This window comes from Talpa occidentalis, unplaced genomic scaffold (assembly GCF_014898055.3).
Source record: "Talpa occidentalis isolate TD23 unplaced genomic scaffold, MPIMG_talOcc4v2.1 talOcc4.19, whole genome shotgun sequence".
NCBI classification, from domain to species: Eukaryota; Metazoa; Chordata; class Mammalia; order Eulipotyphla; family Talpidae; genus Talpa; species Talpa occidentalis.
The window spans coordinates 942,774-968,189 of NW_023601962.1; the positions used below are offsets into that span (position 1 = coordinate 942,774).

The 25,416-nt window shown below is 40.7% G+C and overlaps 1 long non-coding RNA gene across 1 annotated transcript in view; it reads right to left on the reverse strand.

Annotated features, from left to right (window-relative positions):
- Positions 1-24,557, reverse strand: part of LOC129146221 (uncharacterized) — a 68,677-nt gene extending 44,120 nt beyond the window's left edge. The window contains exons 1-3 of the long non-coding RNA XR_008552728.1: positions 24,431-24,557; positions 23,702-23,829; positions 21,619-21,819 (exon numbers count right to left, since the gene is read on the reverse strand). This is a non-coding gene — a long non-coding RNA (uncharacterized LOC129146221). The remainder of the gene's footprint in view (positions 1-21,618; positions 21,820-23,701; positions 23,830-24,430) is intronic.
- Positions 24,558-25,416: the final 859 nt, after the last annotated feature.

Genomic DNA, 25,416 nt, shown 5'->3' on the forward strand with positions numbered 1-25,416 from the left:
TCCCAGACTGGCATGGTCCCAGAAGGGGAAGGAGGGTAGCTGGTTGCCTTTGGGAATCAACATACCTGCAGCACATAGGAAATGCTATTTTAGCATTTCCACAGAGGACTCTGTCCTTAGTCAAGTAAAGGATTGAATGAGGTGATGGATTCAAAGCTACATTTTAGAAAATCAATCAGGCAGGAGAAAACAGATAGATGGAGAGGTTATGTGTGTCAAATAACAGAAAGACATAAAATCATGAGGAACAAAGGACAAGAGGAAGAAGGGTCAGTGAGAAAGGACAAATGTGATGATCAACAAGATACTGGAGGAGACATCAAAAGATCTCAAGCTGAGTAAACGCAGCTTCCATTTTAGAGTTAGGGAAGCAGCACAAAATGTTCTATTCACTGACTGGCTCAGGAGGACAATTGATAACCCCCTCCCCGCCTCCCACTCCTATCTGCCTCGGGGTCACACGATAGCCCTCTCTTTGACTTTGTGACAAAACAAATAATTTCTGGGCCTCATACTCCCTTATTTTTGTGTTCCTCCAAAATTCACGCAGTTTAGTTCTAACCCTCAATATGTCAGAATGTGCCAGTATTAAGAGACAAGTTTTTTAAAGAAATAATTGCTAAAATGAGGTTATAGACTGGGTCCTAATCCAGTCTGACTTGTCCTTTCAAGAACAGTTGATTAGGACACAGACAAGTACAGAGGAAAGTCTGTGTGTGGACACAGGGAAAAGATGGCCATCTACAAGCCAAGAAGAGGGGGGCATCTGAAGAAAACAAACTGCTGATGATGGAAACTGAGAATAGAAAAATTTAGACAAAAGGTCTCACAAGAACAGGAACCAGAGGTAGGAGTAGGGTTGATTAACTTGTTAAACCGGCTATGGGACCGTCCAGGAATCTAAGGTAGGGTTAGAAACCAACCCAATCAGACCCCAAAGGGATAAAATTCCACAAAGGAATGAAATCCCCCAAAACACTATAAAAGAACACCCCTTGCTTTGATAAAATGCAGCTCTTGCCCAAGACTGCCCACCTGTGCCTATGCAGGTGTCTCTTCTTAAATCTGACTCTTTCAGAATGAAGATCTTGTCCTTCAAGACTTCACACTGTCTGCAGGTACCTATTTTTTCCCCATACTTTCTCTTATTCCTAATAATCCTTAAAATACAGTCTGTTTGTCTGTGTCTATACAAACATCTTTTTCCTTAATAAATTTGCTGTGTGCCATTGAAGAGGATCAATGTGAGGTTAAGTAAATTTTGTACAGTGAGTATACATCTGATCGGGGATTTGAAGGCAGGCCAGGACAGATGGCAGTGAATCAATGCTCAGTGCCACTTCTTCTGAGGTGCCTACTCTGGTGACACAGGGTCCAAGGCAAACCCAATGATGAAGCTAGTAGCTAGCTGGTTGCCCACAGTAGAAAGGATCTAGTCTCTAGTGTGGAAGAGAGAAAAGTGAAAGAGAGCATGTTTCCCTTCTTGGTTTTTTTTCCCTCTCTTAACTATCTAGACCCCCTGCTTCCATTGTTTTGCTCCTAGTCAGTATTCCATGCCTCCAGTAGAGTGATTCTTCTAAAATTTAACTGTCTAAAAACACTTTTATACTCAAAACCCTCCAACTGTTTCCCATCTCAACCTGAACAAAATCCAAATGAGGCAGCACTCCAGCCCACCTGTGTCTATGCAGGTGCCCTCTTAACAAACCTGTCCCTTTCGGACAGTGTCTGCAAACATCCTTTTCCTCTTTGCTTTTTTTATGTAATAAACCTGTCCTTTTGGATTAAGACAAACAAAAATAACCACCATGCCCTACATGACCTCTAACTTAACCTTTCACTTAACCTCCCCTTCCTCATCCATCCATGACTTTTCCAGCCCCCACTGTCCTCCCTGCTGTTTCTAGAACCCACCAAGGATGTTCCTTGTTGTTCCTTGTTGCTTCCTCTGCCCCTATACTTCATTCATGTCTTTGCTCAAATGCTACCTTAATGGAATGGCTATTCCTAAATACCCTAACACTCTTTTCCCCATTCACCTATTTGCCTCTTACCCTCCTTAATTTTCTTCATAACACTTATCAAGCTATGACAGTCACATTCCTTTGTGTGTCCCTCCTTCCTGGAATGCAATTTCTATGAGACTGTCATTTCTGTTGTCACCCCACCATCCCCAAGGTCTGAACTGATGGCTGCACATAATTGGTGCTAACATATGGATGGACAGCTGGACTTATGGAAGTATACAAAAAGTATAACAATGGAAATATATATACAGCAGAGACATAAAAAAGTGCTCTTAGCAGCTAGTATCATAGTGTAGCTTGATATAGAGGGTTAAGGGAAGCATTGGGGATGGTTAGTATGAGATTCAGAGGGGGATGGCTAAGCGTCACATGCTTTATGTGTAGATCACCTGGTGATCTAAAGTGGGGGGAGAGAATCAGCACCAGATGGACTAGGACCTTGAGAGAGGGAGGAGAGAGGTCATCAAGTAGCTTAGCTTTCATACCTCTGTGCAGTAAAAAAAAAAAAAGAGCACATCCATTCCTGTAAATTATTTACATCCACCAAAGGAAAGGCAGACCACACAGGCCAGAAGTGTCTCAGAGAAATTGCTTTACATTCTATATCAATTTAAAGTTAAAAATGAATACTTACAGTTCTGGGTTCAAATGTATACAGAGCTCGGAACACCTTAACTTGTCCTAAAACAGAAGGAAAAAACGACACACGATCATTCTAAATTTGCTGTAAATAGTATTATCTATTCTATTTATCAGAATTCCTATTAAAGGCCCATGTGAGAAATTTGTTTTGGAAGTACACTCCTGATATAGGATGTATTTTTAAAATACTTGTTAAATAAAAGCATGAATAAACACACACCTCCAAGAAATGATTTTGCTTCCTCTTCTCAAATAACAGGAACTATTATTTGTACTTAGCTTTTGTATATAGTCCTTCAAGTAAGATTAAGTTTAGAAAGTTGAGGGTTTAACATAAAGAGACACTTAATGGGACAATAGATAGTAGTTAAATATTCTTAAACCAATGGTTTAGAGCTTCATATTTTCCAAAAGAAAGAAAATATCATGGAGAGGGAAAAGAGAACCTGTTGGAGAAACATTATAAGAAAAGGTGTCTATTTTATTTTATCTTTTAAATTATTCTTATTTATTTATTTATTAAGATTTATTTTTTATTTATACAATAGCTGGGGTACAAGCCAGAGGTGCGGGTGGGTGAGAGGATTCACCAGAGACAGAGCAGGGAACAGAACAGGCAGATGGACTGAAGACACTGCTGAGGGGAGCAGCGGGTGAGGCAGGAGAGGTCTGCCGCGCCATGTGGGAATCTCCCTGGGCGGACGGGAATTGAACCCACGCTGCAGAGGCTGCTGACAGCTTCACAGTGCTGTACTCAACCCGCTGCACGGGAGGCCAAGGTGTCTATTTTATGAGTGAGATATTCAACTATCTACCACAGCGCCTAGCACACAGGAGGTTCTTAACAATTCCGTACTGAGAGGATGAGGAAGAATGGATGAATGAACGAACGGAAAGCAATGATGTTAAACAGCATTGTCCTAAGTACTTTATGCACTGATGCAAAAGTTCTACCACTGCGCTAGTCACATAATGCTCCAGAGGACTGAAAATGTGGCAAGTATGACTGAGAAATGAATTTTAAACATGATTTAATTTTATTTTAAAATGCCACATGTGGCTGGTGGTTAGTGTATTTACCGTGATAAAAAAAAACATCATATGTAATACCAGAAAATGGCAAGTGACACAGTGCCCATTAAGAGGGGACTCTGTAAGTCAGTTCTGATTCATCCAGATGATAGAGTCATTGAAAAGAAAAGTTGCTGACAGCTCCAATGACACTGACATAGCAAAGAGCCTACGGAATAGGCAATGAAAAAAACAGCAATTCATAGAATAGTATGCCAGATACATCCTGTTTACATTGATAATGCACGTACACACTTTTTGAATAATAATAATTATGGGTGCTGTAATTCAACTTTACATTACACTGAGCATGTGGTATTTTTATAATCAATGCAAACAGTAAAGACACTTTGGTGAGAGGAGGGAAGATCATTTTCTTTCTTCTGAATGTCCTAATATGAAGGAGCATCTTAGACCCCATTTCTAAGGTGGGTCTGCGAGAAAACATTAGTCTTGCAATTGACTTCCACGGCCACTTCTCAATAGAGGTTAACAGGCAGAGAAGCAAAAAATTTGTTTGACTTTGTTTTTGACCCACACCCAGAGGCCTGACAAAGGAAACATCAAACGGAAGGAGGAGCTGCCAGGAGAAATATTTTCTGCTGACCTGATTTTCTCTTTGAGAGGGGAGACAGTTATCTTGATTACTTCAAACTTTCCAAAGAGAAGTTACACGAGGAAGCAGTCCACTCGTAACCAAAATCAATAATAATAGAAATTTCCTGCTCCTTTGGGGGAATGGGAGTGATGAGACAAACCTTGGCTAATTTTGGAAACAAGATCCAATGTCAACCTAATGAGTTTAGATAAGGCAATATCATCTAATACAAAAATAAATTAAAGAACCTGAAAAAAATATTTAGATTATAACACCATCACTGATTTTTGTAACTGTATATTTTGTGATTGTCTATTTAAAGTGTTCACAGTGAAATAGAAGTGGGATATTTATTTATATTTTGATTTATACTAAACATAGAAAACCAGGCAACTCCTCAATATTATGAAAGGAAACATTCTATGTAAAATATAGAAAACGCTTCACATACACAATCTTATTTTTCTATAATATTAGGATGTTAGCCTCTTGTGAATGCCCTTTAATCCATATTTTATAAAAAGTCTGGGTCTTAATTTATTCCATTCTCAAAAGTGAGCCAAGCAGAAATGAAACAATGCAATAGAAACAGCTAGAACAGATGAAAGAAATGCAATAAAGAGAAAAAAGATGTCATTCATGATTATAATTACAATCCCAGATATGATCTCAAGAGAATAATAATTAAAACACTCAATTCACTGGTTGATTTACATTCTATTCAATTCAACTTTGGGCAATGTTCTATACGTGTACAAGCTAAAAGAGAGTATCAAAAGGAAGACTCACAGTATAGTCCTTGCAGACATCTAAAGAAATAATAAAAATATCTTAAAAGATCATAAAGAGCTGGCACTGATCAATCCCTAACTTAAAGACAGCAGAATCCCAACTAAACAACAATCGCATTCTTGCATATACAGAGCAGCTATCTTAGACGCCTTCTTCTGAGAACCTCCATCTTGATCGTTTTCTCAAGGAAGTCTGGTCACATACAACATAGAGAGAAAATGGACCTGAGAAGATAGCATGAATTACCTGAAATCACCCAGGAATTCACCCTGAATTAAGATTGGAAAGAGGCCCAATCTTTTGTCTGATACTTTATGTGAATCTATGCATGAAATATCATGTGAAAGGTATTAAGGGTTTCAGTAGGGCTGGTCTCCTGACTAAGCAAGATAAGCAATTCCCATCACCCCAGCAGGAGAGATGGCAGCAGGCCCCTGCTGGCTTTTCACTTGTCTGGTTCCTCACCTTGCCAGGCACACGCTTCCCTTTTCTCTGCAACCCCACACAGCTCCTACAGAGAAGGGCTGAGTTTACTAATCATCAGCCAATCGTTATTTTTCTCTGGACTCAGATTGACCCCAGACCTAATCATTGCTCAGAGTGGCTGGGGCAAGGTGAAAGTGGAGGGAAGGGGACCTGGTACAGGGCCTTGTACAGGTAAAGGTTGATGCAGGGGTTAAAGACAGCGCTATCAAGCTATTGCCAGCCAATGCAGTACCAGTTGGATCCCTGGCTGGCCAGGGAGCCAGCCCACATGGCACAGCAGATCTCTCCTGTCTCACCCACTGCTCCCCTGAGCAGTATATTTCAGTAGATCTGCCTGTTCTGCTCTCCACTCTGCCTCTGGTGAATCCAGTCAACCCCCCCACCCCTACTCCCCATACATTTGGCCTACACCCCAGCTCTTATATGCATAAATAAATAAATAATTGTTAAAAAAAGAAGAAAATTTCTTGTTTCTGAGGTTTGAAACACATACAGTATGCATGGTGTACAGCTGAGGCCTGAAAGAGCACTTAGAAGGACTTGGGGCTACCAAACTCAAACATAATTTCTAATATACTTTATTCTCTGTTGAAGAATTAGAGAAGCTTCTAGAATGAGCCACTAAACTAGCATTCAAAAAGGACTGCTGTGCCTCCCTGGTGGCGCAAGGGTTTAAGACACGGCACTATGAAGCTACCAGCAGCCACTGCAGTACGACTTTGATCCCTGGCCGGGGGGTAAACCACATGCAGCAGCAGACCTCTTCTGACTCGTCCGCTGCTCCTCTCAGCAGTGTATTTCCATAGATCTGCCTGTTCTGTTCCCCACTCAGTCTCTGGTGAATCCTCTCACCCCTCCACATCTCTGGCCTATACCCCAGTTCTTGTATACATAAACAAATAGATCTTTAAAAATAAAAAAGGACTGCTTACTATCAAGTATAGTCATATCCTAAACAGCAAGAAGAATCACAATTCAAATTAGCAGACCTTAGTTACCTATAAAAGAGCAACTATTTTATTTTCATTCTTTCTCACAAATGCTGAGAAGCATGAGACATTTCAAGTGGATTTTATTTAAAATGGCTATGGTAACTACTACATATCACCGTAACAGTTAAGCTAAATATATTGAGAGTGCTAAGTGTTAAGAAGGATAAAGCACAACTGGAGAGACCAGGCGTGCAGGGGAGCGCGTCCCCGGCACCGGCATTTTGCAGCAGGGACCTTTCTTGCTGGAGACTGTGTGAACCAGCAGAAGGCTCACCGAGGAGACAGAGGTAAGCTGGGAGGCTTGCCTGCCGGCACCTTCTAGCCTGCAGTTCCAGCCAGAGGGGAGCAGCACCCACCGCTGGGGCAGACCGTGCGTGCAGGGGAGCGCGTTCCCGCATCGCCATTTTGCAGCAGGGACCCTTCTGCTGAAGACTGTGTGAACCCAGCAGAAGGCTCACCGAGGAGACAGAGGTAAGCTGGGAGGCTTGCCCATGCTGGGCGCCTTCTAGCCTGCAGTTCCAGCCCAGAGGGGAGCAGCACCCACCGCTGGGGCAGACCGGGTGTGCAGGGGAGTGCGTTCCGCATCGCCATTTTGCAGCAGGGACCTTTCTTGCTGGAGACTGTTGAACCCAGCAGAAGGCTCACCGAGAGAACAGAGGTAAGAGCTGGGAGGCTTGCCCATGCTGGGCGCCTTCTAGCTGCAGTTCCAAGCCAGAGGGGAGCAGCACCACCGCTGGGGCAGACCAGGCGTGCAGGGGAGCAGCGTCCCGGCAGCTGGCATTTTTGCAGCAAGGACATTTCTTGCTGGAGACTTGTGAAACCCAGCAGAAGTTCCCAAGAGCAGTGGTGAGCTGGGAGGTCGCCCAAAAGCCGGCCAGTACCAGCAACAAGTTTCACAAGGAATACGGCAAATAGAAAAAACAGGCAGTAGGGAGTAGAAAAACCAACATGCCAAACCCAGCAACTCCTCAGCAAAAAAGCACACCGCAAAAGAAAAACATCCACCAGATTGCAAACGAGAGTAACTTGGAAGAACTGCGAGCCTTACTGGACTAACGAGGAGATCAAGAAGAAATTAAAAATTCTTTGAATTGAAAATGACAAAGGAGGAACACCAATTTCCTAAATGTATGGGATGCACAAAAGCAGTAATAAGAGGAACTATATAGCAATAGATGCTCACAATCAAGAAACAAGAAAGAATCAAAGAACAACCTAATCTCGAAGCTCAAAGATCTAGAAAAGAACAACAAAAACCCCAAAACCAGCAGAAAAAGAAATAAAAAAACTGACCAAAGCAAAATAAATGAAATTGAAACTAAAAAAACAATCAAAAGATCAATGAAACCAAGAGCTGGTCTTCGAAAAAAAATAAATAAAATAGATAAAACCGCTAGCCAGCTCACAAGGGCAAAAAGGGAGAAAAAGCACAAATAAATAGGATTAACATAAGTGGAAAGAGTAGAAACACAAATCGGACACAAGCAAGAAATCAAAAGAATAATTAATAACTACTAATGAACAGTTATATAGAAACAAGTTCAACATCTAGAGGAGATGGACAAATTCCTACATACTCTACAATCAACCCAAGCCCTAGATAAAAGAAGAATAGAACACGTACACAGACCAATTACAATTAGCGAAAATTGAAATGGTAAATAAAAAACCTCCCCCAAAATCAAAAGCCAGAGCCTGATGGATTTACCAAATGGGGGTGATTCTACCAAAACATTCAGAGACGAATTAGTGCCTATCCTTCACAAACTCTTCAAAAAATTGAGAAGAAAGGGACAATACCAAGCACGTTCTATGAAGCCAACATTACACTAATACCACCGAACAAGGACAACACAAAAAAGGAAAACTACAGGCCAATATCCCTAACAAACACTGATGCAAAAATCCTCAATAAAATTTTAGCTATCAGAATCCAACAATGTATCCATAAGATATATTCACCACGACCAAGTAGGATTCATTCCAGGAGACAAGGATGGTAACATCCGAAATCAATCGTTATCCAACACATCAACAAAAAGAAATATAAAAACCATATGATAATATCAATAGATGCTGAGAAAGCTTTTGACAAAGTGCACACCCATTCATGATAAAAGCCCTTGAAATTTGGGATACAAGAACATACCTCAACATCATAAAGGCCATCTACGACAAGACAACAGCCAGTATCATTCTCAATGGTGAAAAGCTGAAAGCAATTCCATTAAGATCTGGAACAAGACAAGATGTCCACTTTCACCACTGCTTTTCAATATAATACTGGAAGTCCTAGCCAGAGCAATAAGACAAGAGAAAGACATCCAAGGAATCAAATAGGAAAAGAAGAAGTCAAACTATTACTCTTTGCAGATGATATGATAATAATACATAGAGAACCCCAAAACTCCACAGAAAAACAATTCAACTCCAATCAGTTCAGTAAAGTGGCAGGATACAAAATCAACACGCAAAATCAGTAGCCTTCCTATATAAACAATAAAGCTGAAGAAGAAGAAATCAAAAAAAATCCCTTTTATTATTGAAACAAAAAAAAATCAAATATTTGGAATAAATCTGACAAAAGAGGTAAAGGACCTATACAAAGAAAACTATAAAACACTGTTAAAAGAAATAGAAGACACAAAGAAATGGAAAAACATCCCCTGCTCATGGATTGGAAGAATAAACATTATTAAATGGCCATCCTACCAAAAGCAATCTACAGATTCAATGCTATCCAATCAAAATTACAATGTCATTCTTCAAAGAAATAGAACAATTATTGATGAAATTCATATGGAATCACAAAAAACCCCGAATAGCCAAGCTCTCCTGAAAAAAAAGAAGGGAATGGAGGCATCACACTCCCAGACTTCAGGCTATACTACAAGATAATCATCAAAACTGCATGGTTTTGGAACAAAAACAGACATACAGATCAATGGAATCGAATAGAAAATCCAGAAATAAACCCACAGATTTATGGTCAACTAATATTTGACAAAGGAGCAAAGACTATGCATTGGAGCAAAGAAAGTTTGTTCAATAAATGGTGTGGGAAAACTGGGTCGCTACATGCAAAAGAATGAAGCTTGACCACTACTCACACCATATACAAAAATCAACTCAAAATGGATTAAAGAACTAGACATAAGACCTGAAACCATAAAATACATAGAAGGAAATATAGGCGAAACACTACGTGATTTGCATATCAAAGACATCTTTACAGACACATCACCCAAAGCAGTGATAGTGAAGGCAAAGATAAACAGCTAGGACTACATCAAATTAAAGAGCTTCTTCACAGCAAAAGAGACAATAACAAAAACAAAGAGAAACCCCACCAACTGGGAGAACATTTTTGCACACAACACTAATGATAAAGGACTGATCACAAAAATCTGCAAAGAGCTGATGAGACTCAACAACAGCAAAGAAAATAATCCAGTCAAAAAATGGGCAGAAGAGCTAAAAAGAAACTTCTCTGAAGAGGAAATGCAAATGGCCAACAGGCATATGAAAATATGTTCAACATCACTTGTCATCAGGGAAATGCCAATCAAAACTACCATGAGATACCATCTTACACCAGTGAGAATGGCACATATTAAAAAAACTAGCAACAACAAATGTTGGCGAGGGTGTGGAGAAAAAGGAACTCTTCAGCACTGTTGGTGGGAGTGCAAACTGGTCCAACCACTATGGAGAGCTGTGTGGAGATTTCTGGACCTACTAAACATAGAGCTTCCACAGGATCCAGCAATTCCACTCCTAGGTATTTACCCAAAGGACACAGAAACATCAATTCCAAAGAACACCTGCACCCCTATGTTTATAGCAGCACTATTTACAATAGCTAAGCTTTGGAAACAGCCCAAATGCCCAAAAATAGATGACTGGATCAAGAAGATGTGGTACATATATACCATGGAATATTACTCAGCATTCAAAAAAGATAAACACATGCAATTTGCAGCAACATGGATGGCACTGGAAGGGATCATGCTCAGCAAAATAAGCCAGAAAGAAAAAGAAAAATACCGGATGGTCTCACTCATAGCAGGAATCTAGAAAACTTAAATAAGGAACCAGGAAAATGAATAACTATAAGAAAGTGAAAATCAAAATCAACAAAAATCTATGAACCAGAGACACTTTTGGGGGGGTGGTGGAGGGAGGGGAGGGATTGGGGTCAAAATGGGGGGTTGCAATTGTATGGGGAATATAAAAATAAAATTTATTATAAAAAAACAAAAAAACAAACAAATATTCTCTCTAAAATAAGATTGTGGAAAAAGAAGGTATCTTGGTGCTAGCTATCTTTGGTACTTATCAGCTGCCTGCCATGATAATGCCACCAATTTAGTAAGCTTTCTTTCCTCCCTAATAGAAACTGAAGTCAAAACATACCTCCTCACCTCCTGGGATTGAAGATTACCTTAAAGCTGATGATGCTATTTCATTGAGGGCAATCACACAAAGGAGATAACGGTTCCCCCCACTCGCAAATTATTAGTGGAAATAGTTTCTCAATTTTTTTAAAGATTTATTTATTTATGCATGCAAGAGCTGGGGTACAGGCCAGAGATGCAGGGGCGAGAGGACTCACCAGAGACAGAGTGGGGAACAGAACAGGCAGAATGACTGAAATACACTGCTGAGGGGAGCAGCGGGCAAGACAAGAGTTCTGCTGCACCATGTGGGTTTCTCCCTGGCCTGAACTCATTCTGCATAGGCTGTGGATTGCTTCATAGTGTGGTACTTAACCCCATGTGCCACCAGGGAGGCCCTAGTCTCTCAATATAACTCAATCTATACCTATACTTTTCTCTATCTCTATAATAAATTTTGGACACATAAATTCACAGTATCAAAATCATCACTAATATAATATTTTTACATTCTGATAATACATGTTTGCACTTTCAATTGACTAAGTAATTTTTCATACATAAAGATCTAGGTCAAGAAAAATTTGAAAGGCACTATTCTAAACTCTGATCAATTAGGGGTTTGCTACAGGACTTACTAAAGAATAAATTTTATCTTCTCTTTCTTTGTGAATTTCAAAATTCAGCTAGCATATATAAAACAGTATCTTCCCATCTCTCCCAAAAGCAGATAGTTATAACCAATATTAAGAGCTTTCAAAAAGAAAGAAGAGTAAAAGAATTATTGAACAAGGAAGGGAGAATCATAGAAAAATAAGAATTTACCATTATATATACATATATGTATACATGCATATATATATATATATATATATATATATATATACTTAATTTCTCCAAGAGAATGCAGGGACCATAAACTTAATTTATATCCTAGGGGCATGAAAAAGATGTGACCACAAAAAATACTCTCAGGGTGAATAAAAGTATTAGTGTAATTTCTACTAGGCATATTTACATCTTTATATTAAATGTGCATGCTAAAACAGGATGTTTCCTGCTATGAGATCATATCCAAGAGGCAGGGCCCTTCACTTAGATTGCTGGGGTGAAAGGAAACAGCTGTGCTCTGGTGGGCCAGCATGGCTTCCCCTGGGTTTTTCAGATTCCAACCCCATAAATGAGGTATGATTAGTACAGAACAAGTTTCTTGATGAAGATCTCTATTCACATCATTCCACAAAAGTCCACTGCTTGAAAATAAAGCACAGCAGCTATACTCTTTGCAAAGGATATCATGTGAGCTCAGCAATATCCAAGAGTTTCCACTGTAATGAGTTGGATCTTCCCCGGATTATGTAAATCAAAGCCAATTAATTCTAGTTACACATACACTTTTAAAGCATATAACTAATTTTAAAAACCTGTGAACATGTTTTCATTTTTCCTTATTCCAACTTCTTCTCTCTAAGTCCCCTTATCTATATCTAAAAAATACTAAAAACCTAAAGAATTTGAAACGCATCTTGATTTCAGCTGCAGGGATTGCAGACCCATTAAAAACAGTAGCCAGTGTGTTTTCTGACAAGAGGGTTTCTGTTTATTAACAGTGTGCCTTTCTTATCCATTTTTTCTTTGCTTATGCTTTTTAGTGCCTTTCAGCAAACTTGGTTACTTTCTCATTGAGGGTCAAAATTGCTGGTTATTTTTATTTCTTCTCCTCAGTATAACATAAAAGTCCCAAAGAACGAGGTTCAAAATTTCAAATGACAAGCTGGTTGCCAACTACATCTTGACTGGCTAAGAGTTAGAGGAAGGAGTAAAGGCCCTTAGAGATAATTTTTCCCAAAACGAACTGCTTCTGCTTCCAAAGTCAGTTTGTAGGGTTTGAGAGTGGTGGGGAGAGAAGAATAAGAAAACTATTTATTTTGGTCCTTGAAATCTAAGTAAAAAATGCTACACTGGTCAAATCACCTTTTACAAAAGGCAAAATGAATCCAATGTTTGACCCATGACAGCAATGCCTGTTTCTGTAAAACCAATGAGCCAAGAATGGTTGAGTGGGTAATCAAATTAATATTTTGCAATACATGAACATTATTTGAAATTTTAACTGCAGTGTCCATAAATAAAATTTGGAACACAGTATTTGCACATTGCCCATGGCTACTTTCGCACTACAGTGGTTGAGCTGAACAGCTGCAACAGACACCATCTGTGACCACAAATCTACAGTATTTATTGTTTGGCCCTTTACAGAAAGCCCACTGGCCCATAGCACACCCCCCCCTTCTGGTAAGTTAAAAGTCAGAGAAAAGAAGCATTATGCCACAACATGGAGGGTGCAAATCTGCCTCTCACTGACTCCACATGCAGTCTGAGTTTCAGCCTTGCTATACTGAAATGACTAGTTGGGCAAATGAATCTATACACCCAAGACTGAGATGGAAAATCTCCCAATGCCAAAATCTCTTATCCAAAATGGAATTATCCAGGGCCTCCCCGTGGCGCAGCACTGGCAGTGCTGTGAAGCTTTCCGCAGTCTCTGCAGCATGGGGTTTGATTCCTGGCAGGCTAGGGAGATTCCCACATAGTGTGGCAGGCCTCTCCTATCACACCCACTGTTCCCTTCAACAGAGTATTTCAGTCGTCTGCCTGTTTTGCTCCCCGCTCTGTCTCTGGCGAATCCTCTCACACTTCCGTGCCTCTGGTCTGTACCCCAGTTCTTGTATAAAAATAAATAAATCTTTAAAATGGAATTATCCATTAAAATGGAATTATCCATTCTTAGTTCAGGTTTATGGATATTTACCACATGCCAGATACCTTGCAAAGTACAAACGTATAGCAACTCAGTTAATTCTCAAAACATTCCTAGTATTCAGCAATTAAAAAAAGATAGGCATGCCATTTGCAGCAACGTGGATGGAACTGGAGGGGATAGAGCTAAATGAAATAAGTCAGAAGGAAAAAGAAAATATTGGATGGTCTCACTTACAGGGGGAATATAGGGAAACATAATAAAGGATCAGGAAAAAGACAGAACTTGCAGGCTGACCATAGATCTGAGGCATACAGCAGGGAACTGGGAAGGAAAGGAGCCAAAACAGGGGAAGGAAGATCACAAGAACTATGGAGATGGTTCACAGGTGCAGTGGAGAATTATGGGGACTACACCTGGGGGAGAAATCAAATATCATACAAAAATGAACAACAATGTAAGAAAATTGAAAAAAAATCCAGATATGTAAATACTTTATTAACCCTATGATACTGAAGAAAAAAACTAAGGTAAGAGAGGGTATGTAATTATTCTAGGATAACACAGTGAGGATAGCACAGAGATGGGGTGTAAACCCAGGATTTCTACCTCCAGAGCTCATGCTCTTAACAGTCAAGATGAACCTTAGCGAGATCTGAGCTTTTAATACTGGCACTCTGGCAATAAAATGCAATTAAACAAATACATTTAAAGTACTACCTGTACTCATAAGTGTTAACTATTTTTATAACTACAAATTTTAACCTTACTTAGAGACTTATTCTTTGTGTTTTTATCTTCACTGGAAGATAGCCTTATAAACTCCTATTCCTATCTATTAGGGAATATGTCATTTACACAACCCAACAGAGAAATCTTAATGCTTTTGTTAAGCAAACAAAGTTCAACAGCTCATAATATATCCTTTCTGGATATTAAATAATTAAATGTGAGTTTGAAGTCATCATTTTTGAAACCTAAAGCTATCTGTCAGTTCAGGGTACTTAATAAAACTGTGGGCTGGGTGACTTAAAACAACAGCCTTCAGTTTTCACAGTTCTAGAAGTCTAAGACCAAGGTGGCAGTCAATTTAGTTCCTGTTGAGAACACTCTTGCTGGCATGCAGGTGGTTGCCTTCTCATTGTGAGCCCTCATGGACTTTCCTTCTCTTAGGTCACTAATCCCTTCATAAAGACGGGCTTCAGGATCTCACCTAACCCTAACTAACTACTTTCCCAAGATCCCATCTACAAATACCATCACACTGCGGGTTGGGGCTTCAATATATGGATTTGGGTGGATAGTAGCATTCAGACCATAACAGCAATGAATATGAATTACAGCCAAAACAGAAATGCATGAATATGTAAATATGAACATATATTGGGATACAGGTTACCATAATGATAATAATAAAAGGCTTAGCATGACTTTTAAAAATTAGTTATTTTATGCTTTACTGTTATATAAAAATAGGCCAATAATAAAATTATATATACAATCAGCTATGTAAAACAAAGGCATGCACAGAAGAAAAACTGAAATGAAACAACATCAAAATATTAACAGCGCTATTTCTGGGCATTAGCACTATGAATGATGTTTACTTTCTTCTTTAATTCTGAATTCACTATAAATAGGAATTCCATACATAACCAGGAAAATATGTTCCATTTAATGCCCCATTGAAGGACAATTTTAAGTTTTTGTATCTTACCAGCCAAATATTTTTTGTAAAGATTTATTTTATTTATTTATGCATATAAGAGCTGGGGTGTAGGCCAGAGGTGCTGGGGGTGGGAGGATTCACCAGAGACAGTGGGCAGTGGGCAAGACAGGAGAGGTCTGCTATGCCATGTGGGTCAGCTCCCTGGCTATGGATTGAACTCTTGCTGCAGTGGCTGGTGATAGCTTGATAGTGCTGAGTCTTTAACTCCTGTGCCACCAGGGAGGCCCAGTGGAGTATTTTAATGAGGCTTCTTTTGTTCTCTGTTTCCCGGACCTGATGACACAAAAAAAATAAATAAGTAAAATTGGGGTAAAAATGAGCATACATAAAGCCAAGTACACCCACAAAAGTGATAACATGGTGTACATACTACAAACAGTGGAGAGGCTCTTAGGTCAGTGTGGGCTATACAAGGGGTAGCATTTTGGAAAAAAAAAAAACAGGAGTTACCCTTGCAAGGAGGAGCAGGGAAAGACACCCCCAGAATATAGAGCAGTATATAGACAGCAGCCAGAGGCCAGGAAGTGTGATCTGAGAATGTCAAGTAGGACTGCCTGGAGGCTGGCTGGAGAAAGAGAGAGACATTAGGTAGTGGATGGGCACAGATGGTTGAGTGGATTAGCACAGATGAGCAACAGATTGCTCAAGTTTTGAGAACCACATTAAGGAATATATTTCACATCAGGTCTCAGGACACACACACACCACACACACATACAACTAAAATGATTTCACAAAAAGTTATTCACCTAAATTTTCTATTATTGCTCTGTTCTATCTCTTTCTATCTGTTTAATATGCTGGTCACAACTAACTACTGACTTACTACCGTGTCACTATTCAATTTGAAAAAACACCAGACCAGAAAATTTTATGTGTGTGTGTTTAATATACATTCATATCTATATTTATTATATAACCAGTCTTTAGAGATTAAATGGGATATTTTTGGATTAAAATATTTCTCAGAATATATGTTTTAGAATAAACTAAACCAGGCAATATGATAAAGATATCTCCTTTATATATAGCAGAACCCATTTAAAACCTGACGTGGGGCAAGGAATACACCGTGTCTAGGAAAGAAGAGAATCTCCAGAGACAAAGAACTGGGCGCGAGGAGCTCACTGAAACCTTACCCTAAGGATGCATGGGGGCCAGCTTGAAGGTGCATTTCTAGTTAATACTGGAACTCTGTGTAACACTAGCTCTGGATGTATAAGAAATATTAATGAACACAAAAGGAAAATATAGAGAACCAAGAATAAACTTTGAAAACTGGACTCCTCAGTTCACAAAAAGGATTCAAATTTTCTCAACAAAAGACATATAGTGTAATTCCGAAAGGGGAGGTTCCAGGGTCCCTGCCCCTAAAGAAGGGTGCTGCAGAGCAACAAGGGGAAGCTAAAAAGGACTTGGGAGAGGGCTGGAGGCAGAAGACAGAGGACATGGAGCACAGAGACGTGTGAAGAAGCAGCAGCAATTGCATCTCTGCCTTGGGCCTGAACCAGGGACTTGGGTGACATGGAAAGAGACACATGAAAGAGATAGAGATGTGGGTAAGAGTCCCATGAGGAGACTGACAGTGGCAGCCTTTATCTTGAATTGTATTTTGATTTTGTTCTTTACCTTCTAGACTTGCCTGGCCCCTTCGGCCCCTTTCCTATGGGTCCCCACCAGAATGTGCCTTAGACTTATGGCAGCTTTCATGCCCCAGTGGTCCTGCTTGGGCAACCCTGTTTGCCTGGGCACTTACCCACAAGGGGATGGGTAACTTTGGGTGTTCCACGGGGAAACTATTTTAAATGTAATTTTTCTCTCCTATTGCATACTAATTATATTAAAGTTCTTTTCTGTTGAAGGTTGTAACTACTAAAAATATTTTTGTCTTTTTGCAGCAGAAGGCAGGACCCATTTACAGCATGCAGGTTTGGGCCCCTGGGGTGCCTCTCATTTTTTTCTGCCTGCTAACAGAGAGACTCTGGGGAAGTACAAAGTTACTGATGGAGGCTAAGAGTAGAAAATTTAGGATGTTGGCATCACAAGATCAGAAACTGGAAGGTAGGGGTAGAAATGATTAGCATAGTTGTTAAACCAGCTATAGAAATGAAAAATCCTTAGCTGCCAAACTGCTATAGCAAGTGTCAGGCTGCTATGGAAAGTATCCGGAGGGGGACCTCCTTGGTGGCACAGAGGTTAAAGACAGTGCTGTCAAGCTGTCACCAGCCACTGCAGCACCAGTTGTTAGATCCCTAGCGGGCAGGGAGCAACCCACATGGTGCCACACCCACTGCCTCCCTCAGCAGTGTAGAGGGGATCTGCCTGTTCTGCTCCCTACTCTCTCTGGTGAATCCTCTCACCCGCCCCGCACCCATTTCTTGCATGTATGCATAAATAAATCCTTTTAAAAAAGTATCTGGAGGCGCAGACTAGAGAGGTAGGGATAAGGAGATTGAGGGTCATTGTAGAGAATTACTGGTCCTTACAAAACAACCTAGTCAAACCTTAGAAGTAATTAATTTAACAATGCATAACAATTCCACAAAGGAACAAATCCCTCCCAAAAAGAAGACTTTATCAGTACAATTTCTGCATTGGCAAGAGACAGCTCTCCTGCCCACCTGTGTCTATACAAGCATTTCTTTTAGCAAACCTGTCCCTTTCAAAGGCAGCTCTTTCTGCCCTCTTGTGACTGCAAGCAGTCTTTTTGCTTTTCCTTTTTTATAGAATAAACCTGCCCTTTTGGAGATAACTAATCTCTGCCTTGTGGGGAAGCTCACGTGCTGCTGAAAAGGGAGCTCCGGTGAAATTTTCTCAGAAGGTACCCTGAGGACCCCTGCTCAATAAACCCGACAGTCCTGACACTGACATCAGTTACGACAGAACCAAATTCTGTGGATTCAGAGGCACCAGCTACAGGAAAGCAACAAGATGTCTAAACCATTCATTTTTTCCAAAATCATTTATTCACTAAGACGTTAACCTTGAAAGTGGAAAATGGTTGCCCTAACTGCTCCTCTCTCAAATCACAGCGCAGTGCTCCTTTAAATGGTCTGAAATGTTCCTAAAAGTCATGTTTTTAATCATGAAAGTTGTCAACCTTGCCTGGTGGCCCTGGGGAAGTTGGGCAGAACACCTCTAGTGGGCACCATACCCACCAGCCTCCTGGATCAGGCATCTCGATGAAAGTTCAGGCCAGGCAGGGGGATGCCTCAGGCAAAGAGATCCTTCCCACCTTCCAACTAGTTTGGCCCTGAAAGTCAAGATTGTTTAGGAACAGAACAACTAGAAGAAATATCAAAGAATCCTACTAATCCCAGAAAAGGCCAGGGAAAAATCTTAACCCAAACCAATGTTTAAGTTTTTGCCCCAACTAGATTTGATTTTTGCTTTTTTTTCCGTTTATTTCTCTATATAAATTTTACATGATTGTTCATTTTTGTAGTTTGCTTTCTCCTCTCAGATGTAGTCCCCATAAAATTCTTACCATCAAGTCACCCATGCATCATCACCACAGTCTCTTGTGCTTTTCCTGCCCCTGTTTTGATCCCTCTCCTTCTCCCTCCTCTGCTGAATGACTCCAGGTTTATAGTTGCCTGCTAGTTTTGTATTTTTTTCCCTGATCCCTTATTGAGTTCCCCTATGTTCCTCCTATAAGTGAAACTTCAGAAAGAAAAATCTGATATTTTTCTTTTTCCTTCTGATTTGTTTCACTAAGCCTAATTCCTTCCAGCTCCATCCTAGAATTGATCTTTGGAAGGAGGAAGAGGGGCCCAAGGGTTTGGAATCCCTGAGGATTTCTCCTAGAGAATGACAAGGCCAAAACTAAAGGAAAAGCAGTGGTCTACAAAATCTATAATTGAAATAGGGTAATTACAGGACCAGTCTTACAAAAAACTCATGGGGAAGGGTGCAGGGGTGGAAGTATGTGGGGAGGGGGCTGTGACAATTCTCGGGGTCGCACACCTTCAGTGACTAACATCAGTCACTACAAGGCCCAAGGCACCTTTCATACCCATTCCTAAAGCTGTAAGTTGCTCATAAACTTTTTTTTTAACTTTTTCATTAATAGGCTTCTAGGAAAAGATCATCTTAACTTTTTCTTAGCCTGGAGTTGTAATAGGGTGGTCCCAGGAAAGGAGGAGGTTCCAGAGAGACTCTGAGTTGAGCAGAGAGAAGAAGCTACAGAGAAGACTGAGGAAGGAAAGAAGCAGGATGGAGAGCTGAGCCAGAAGGAGACTTGGAGGAGGCACATGGAGCAGAGAGACATGTGAAGAAACTACTCTTGCCTTTTGGTCATGGACTGGTTGACACAGATGTGGGTGAGAGACCTGTGGGGAGGTGACAGTGACGGTTTTTGTCTTGATGTTGATTTTGCTCTTTTCCCTCCAGACTTGTCTGGTTGTTTCTGATCCTTTTCTGTGGGTCCCCACTGGAAGATGCTTTAGACTTGTGGCAGGCTTTGGGGCCTTGCTCTGGGCCAATCCCATTTGGGTGGACTTTTACCCATGAGAGGACGGGTAACTTTGGGTGCTTGATTTAGAAACTATATTCCGGGGCCTCCCCTAGTGGCGCAGTGGTTGAGCGCTGGGTTGCCAGGCTGCGCGCAGCCTCTGCAGCACCGTTTGATCCCCGGCCGCCGGCGAGGGTCCCACGAAGCGCGCAGACCTCTCCTGCCACCCGTTGCTCCCCTCAGCAGTGTATTTCGTCAGTCTGCCTGTTCCGCTTCCCGCTCTGGCTCTGGTGAATTCTCTCACCCTCTCACGCTTCTGACTGTACCCAGTGCTTGCATAAAAAAATAAATAAATCTTTAAAAAAAAAGAAACTATATTCCTTGTCTTTTCTGTATTGTTTCCTAATTGTATTAAAGTTCCTTCCCATTAAAGTCTCATATGTTTTGTGTTGATGCGGCAGATGGCAGAACCCATTTAGAACAGGCAGATTTGCGGGGTCCGGAGTGGCCCTCTCCCTGCCCTGTAACAGAGTCACAGGTCTCCGTCACAGATGATTGAGAGATTAGAATTTGCCCTTACACATTTCTAGGAACACCCCTGATTCCCTCCCAATCCTTGTGTGTACAAAACCATATGCTAATTTAGTAAGCAGATGAGTAGACAGTGAAAATAACTTCGCTGCCCACAGGGATAGAAGACGGAGAATGTTACTTTCTAGGGCAGTTGCTTTCCACCAAGACCCATTGGTCATCTAAATTGCAGGCTTCCCTAATAATGATTAGGAATTTGCTCTCATTGATACTGACTGTCCAGCTGCAGAAGTAACTCACCTTCTCTGTCAACTGTCCTGACAAATTGCAGATCTTTATCTTTGGCTTCAAAGATACTTAGTGGAAAGCTAACACTCAAGAGCATCATAATAACAAGTACAAATACATTTTTTTGTGCATTCTAAAGTTATAGCAATAAAACTTATTCCCATTAATATAATTATATTTTCCTAAAAATGTCATTATGTCAGAATCCCTGTATATATACATTATTTTTTTTTTTAAAAAGGCTTTGGTTTTTTGTGTGAGACCTAAGTAACTGACAGAGCAACCGGAGGCCTGAGAACCAGTCTCTTAAAGGAAAAATTATTACCGTCCCTATTTTAAAGAAGTGCTGACAACCCTCCTTCCTGGAGTGAACGCTGAGCAATTTTACAAAGCAAGGTTTGAACTTTGATTCCAGGAAGCCTATGAGGGATGGGCGGGGTCACTGTCAGGGGGGCAACCCCTGGAAGCCACAGACGGGCGGCGACCGCGGCCTCTTCCAAAATTGCAGGCAGACAGGCCGGCGCGGAAAGCCCCGGCAACCCAGCACCACTCAGTGGGGAAGAGTCCTCACCTGGCCCAGCAGCGCTGATGAGTCCCAGGCTCCGCCCCCGGTTGGAGCCTGATCCCGCCCAACAGACTGTGCTTACGCAAAGGTGCACTTCTAGGGGCCGCCGGTAGGGGCGCTGGTGAGCGCGTTCGCGGACCCTCAGCCCACACGGGGTTTGGTGAATCCTCTCACGCCCCTCTCCCACCTCTGGCTTATACTCCAGTTCTTGTATGCATAAATAATTAAATCTTTAAAAAAATAAAATAAAAGTGAGTAGAGGGCAATAAAAGAGAATGATTTTTACCCAACAGAAAAATAAGGTTGAAATTCTCAGATTCAGCACACCATTTAGAAAGTTCACTTTGGAGGGCTTGGTTTCTGTTGAAATGTTTCACTGTCAGTTTCTGGCCACGAAATAGTTTAGGTAGACTCAGGGCTACTATTGACAAACTTGCACTGACTCTTCCAAACAATAAGCCCCAAAGGAGCCAGGAAACCTAAAAAGCTGGGCAGACAACATATTAGAACAGTCATGAATATGGTTTTCAAGCAAGGAAATGTGACTGTGGAATCTTGTAAATCTCTTGCAATCTAAGATACTTTCCAACCATGTCAAAAGGCTTGGAGGGGCTTCTCTCAGCCTAGCCACACTCATCCATGATCAGAGAGCTAGAAATTGGAGATGTTGTCCCCCAAATTATAGATTTGACCAGAAGATTTCTGAAAGACACAGTCACTCCAGAATATTCTCCAGGCAGAAGTCATTTCTTTGGCTCTTGTAAGTGAAAAGGTTCAAGATGCCCCTCCTTGAGGGAATCCTGAAATAAAACCCATGAGATTCTCAGAACCAAGCAAAGTCCTTGGCATGGAGGGATACCCAGAGGACTCACTAGGACTTCAGATACTCATAAGGGATCTGAGGCTGTCCCTTTAGCAGGAAATAACTTCAGCTGTTTACAGCTCTTTTTAAATTTGAATTCAAACTACCTTTCTGGGAAACAGGAAAAAATAGGCATAAAAGACCTATCTTGAGTTTTTTTTCTGGTCCCAAGAATATAAAAAAAGTAGTTGTCAAACCTGGAAAACGCTGAAGAATGTAAAAATCCCATGCCAATCAAAAACACAATATAAAACTCTCCCCCAACTCCTACCCAAGATAAGTGAAGGAATTTGCCTCACAACTTTCAAAAATTCAAAGTGAGAAAATGCTGACAAGAACCTAACAATAAAGTGAGAAAATGCTTACAAGAATGAATAGGAAAGAGATAGCTACAAAAGTCCCACCAGTCACAGGCTCAAGTGATCCTTGTTTACCCATGGCTGCAAACTAAACACCCACAGCTCTGGTTAACATTCAGACAAACAGATATGCAGATATGTAGAGGCCTGACATACGGACATTTTATTGGCTCTCTCTTTAATTTGGAACAAATTTCTCCAGATCACGGTTCCTTGCATGTGCACCAAGTTTCCCTGGCTTCTCTGAAATAAGCTCAGCACCTACTAGGTGAATCATACATGGACAGGACACAGCATTATGTAATTTCTCCTGTCAGACAACTTTCCTCCTTGTCTACCTTGCAAATTCCTTCTCAGCTTTTAAGAGTTGCTGAAGTTTCCCCTCTTCTGTAACATTGCCATCTCCTGCCACAAGCATTGCAGTTTTTCTGTTTAAGGCATATTACCACATTTTGGGCATGAAGGTACATTGGTACAAAGGAGAGCATTTTAGAAATGATAATGCACATATCCTCAGACATAACCATCTTACTGCCAGTACTTTCTCTAGTTAACTTAGGTAAGCTACACGGACGTTCTAACACTATTCATTCTAACAAAAGAGTGGAAACAATTCAGATGCACATTAATTTGAGTCTGGTTAAAGACAATGGAATATAATGCAATTGTTCAGAAGGACCAAGAAGTTCTCTCTATGCTGGTATCTGTAATTCCCACCCCACCCCCACTCCTTTAATTTGTCTAATAGAGAATCCTTTCTCCCTACCTCATTGAGGGATGATTGATAAATTCATAGAGAATCTTGACAGAGCACAGCAACCCACTGAAATTTGCTTTTCTCTCTCCTCTTCCTTGGGTATGAGGTATGAGGGGAAGGGGATGATGATATGATACCCAAACATTCCACCCTGGCATCAGAGTTATTCTGAGCTAAAGGAAATTAAGAAAAAACAGACATAGGAAGAACTCCTCTACCCTCTCCATATGTACCGAAAGGTAGGACATAAATTCCCCTTGTTAGATGATTCTTGCTCCCATACATGAAAGAGGGGAAAACCTTTGTCGCCAAAGATGGCATCTAGATGAGTCTGCATAAACACATTGAATAAAATAACCCTTATATTCCACTTGCTTCTCCATATACTTACCCACATAATTTATGGTCCCTAAAACTCTTCTTTTGTTGTCCAGTAACTTTTCCCTTCATTAAAATGGTATTAAACTTCCAACTCTAATCACTTCTTCAAGTTTTCACTTCTTTCTTTGTATAGGCCTTCTGCATAAAAATATTAAAAACATCACTTATATCTGTATTTTGCACAGCAGACCTCTCCTATCTTGCCTGCTGCTATCCACCTTTTCTGTTCTCCAAAAATAAATACATAAATAAATCTGTAGCCTTTTTTTCTCCTGTTAATCTGTCAGTTTCACTTACAGAACTCAGAAACAGAACCTAAGAAGATAGAATAAAAGCTTAGTCCTCCCTACACAGGTATGTCAGAAAAGCTCACCGCATTAGCAATTCTGAAGTCAAGCTATGGAAATGTTGAAAACACAAGAGAGAGAGCTCTATTATTTCCAGAAGCAGTGCTGATGAACACTGCCTCTAGCCTTTGCTATTTTATAGGGAAGCTACAAAGATGTGCCAGCTATTCTCCCCCATCTTCTTCCAAAGACTTTATTATGTATCAGGACCTTTTATCTAACTGTCTTGCATAAAAAGTTTAGGTCCTGTACAATCACAAAGAAATAAATTATTCTACTCTCAAGGAGTCTAATGGTCCAGCACAGAACAACTGAAAGAAGGGGTTCCACAAAGCAAATGCCAACACAGAGCTGCATAAGTTAATAAAGGTGACTGTAGAACAAAAACTCACCTAACCCAACAGAATTCTCACAGGTTTCTCTTCCCAATATGTGTAGACTCCAGTTGAGGCTTGTGTTTCAGTCCCAGGCCAAACCAACCACTTCCTATTTTTAGGACTATAAGTAGTTTACTTAACCTCCGTGTGACCCTATCCATAAAATGGGGATACTAGGATCTACCTCAAAGGGAAGTTAGAATTAGTAAAAGAGAGAGAGCATATAAAGTATTTGGCACAATGCCTGGTAGTTAGTGCCAAGTAAGTGTTAATGATTACTATCATCATATTATCAATCTGAAATTTTGAAGATGTTCCTCAGATTTATTCTGCTATGAGGTATCAATGGAGCATGAAATTTATGAAGGAAGATTATTCATTTGTACATCTCAAGTCAACCTCATACTCACACTGTTGAGTAATTCATTTATTTATTGAGAGGGGAGAAATTACACAAAAGTTCAGATCATTTTAGATGAAGACCTTTTTCCTAGCACAGGTGTTATAGAAGCAGCACATGTTTGACAGCTTTTGAACTTTTATGATGTTTTTCACTGCAAATACAAAAGAAGCAAAACACTGACATTTGCTTCTTTAAAGTCCCATGAATTTATTTTCACAAGACACATGAAATAATGATGCCATTTTACTTCCACCACAAAAATCAATAAGCCATTTTTGGTCAAGGTCAGACTCAGGCTTCCATCTACAGCTGAAGGTTATCAAGCCAGCTGTGAGAGAAATGATTCTCCTCCTAGTCTCATTCAGTACTCTTTGGCCTATCTTTACATCAAGTTTCAGAATAAAGTCACTTCTAAATAAGCCTTTGGGGCCTTCCTGGTGGCACAAGGGATTAAGCACAGCACTATGAAGTGGTCCACAGCCTCTGCAGCACGAGTTCGCTCCCCGGGCGGCCAGGGAGAAACCCACAGGGCACAGCAGGCCTCTCCTGACTTGCCCGCTGCTCCCCTCAGCAGTGTATTTCAGTCAGTCTGCCTGTT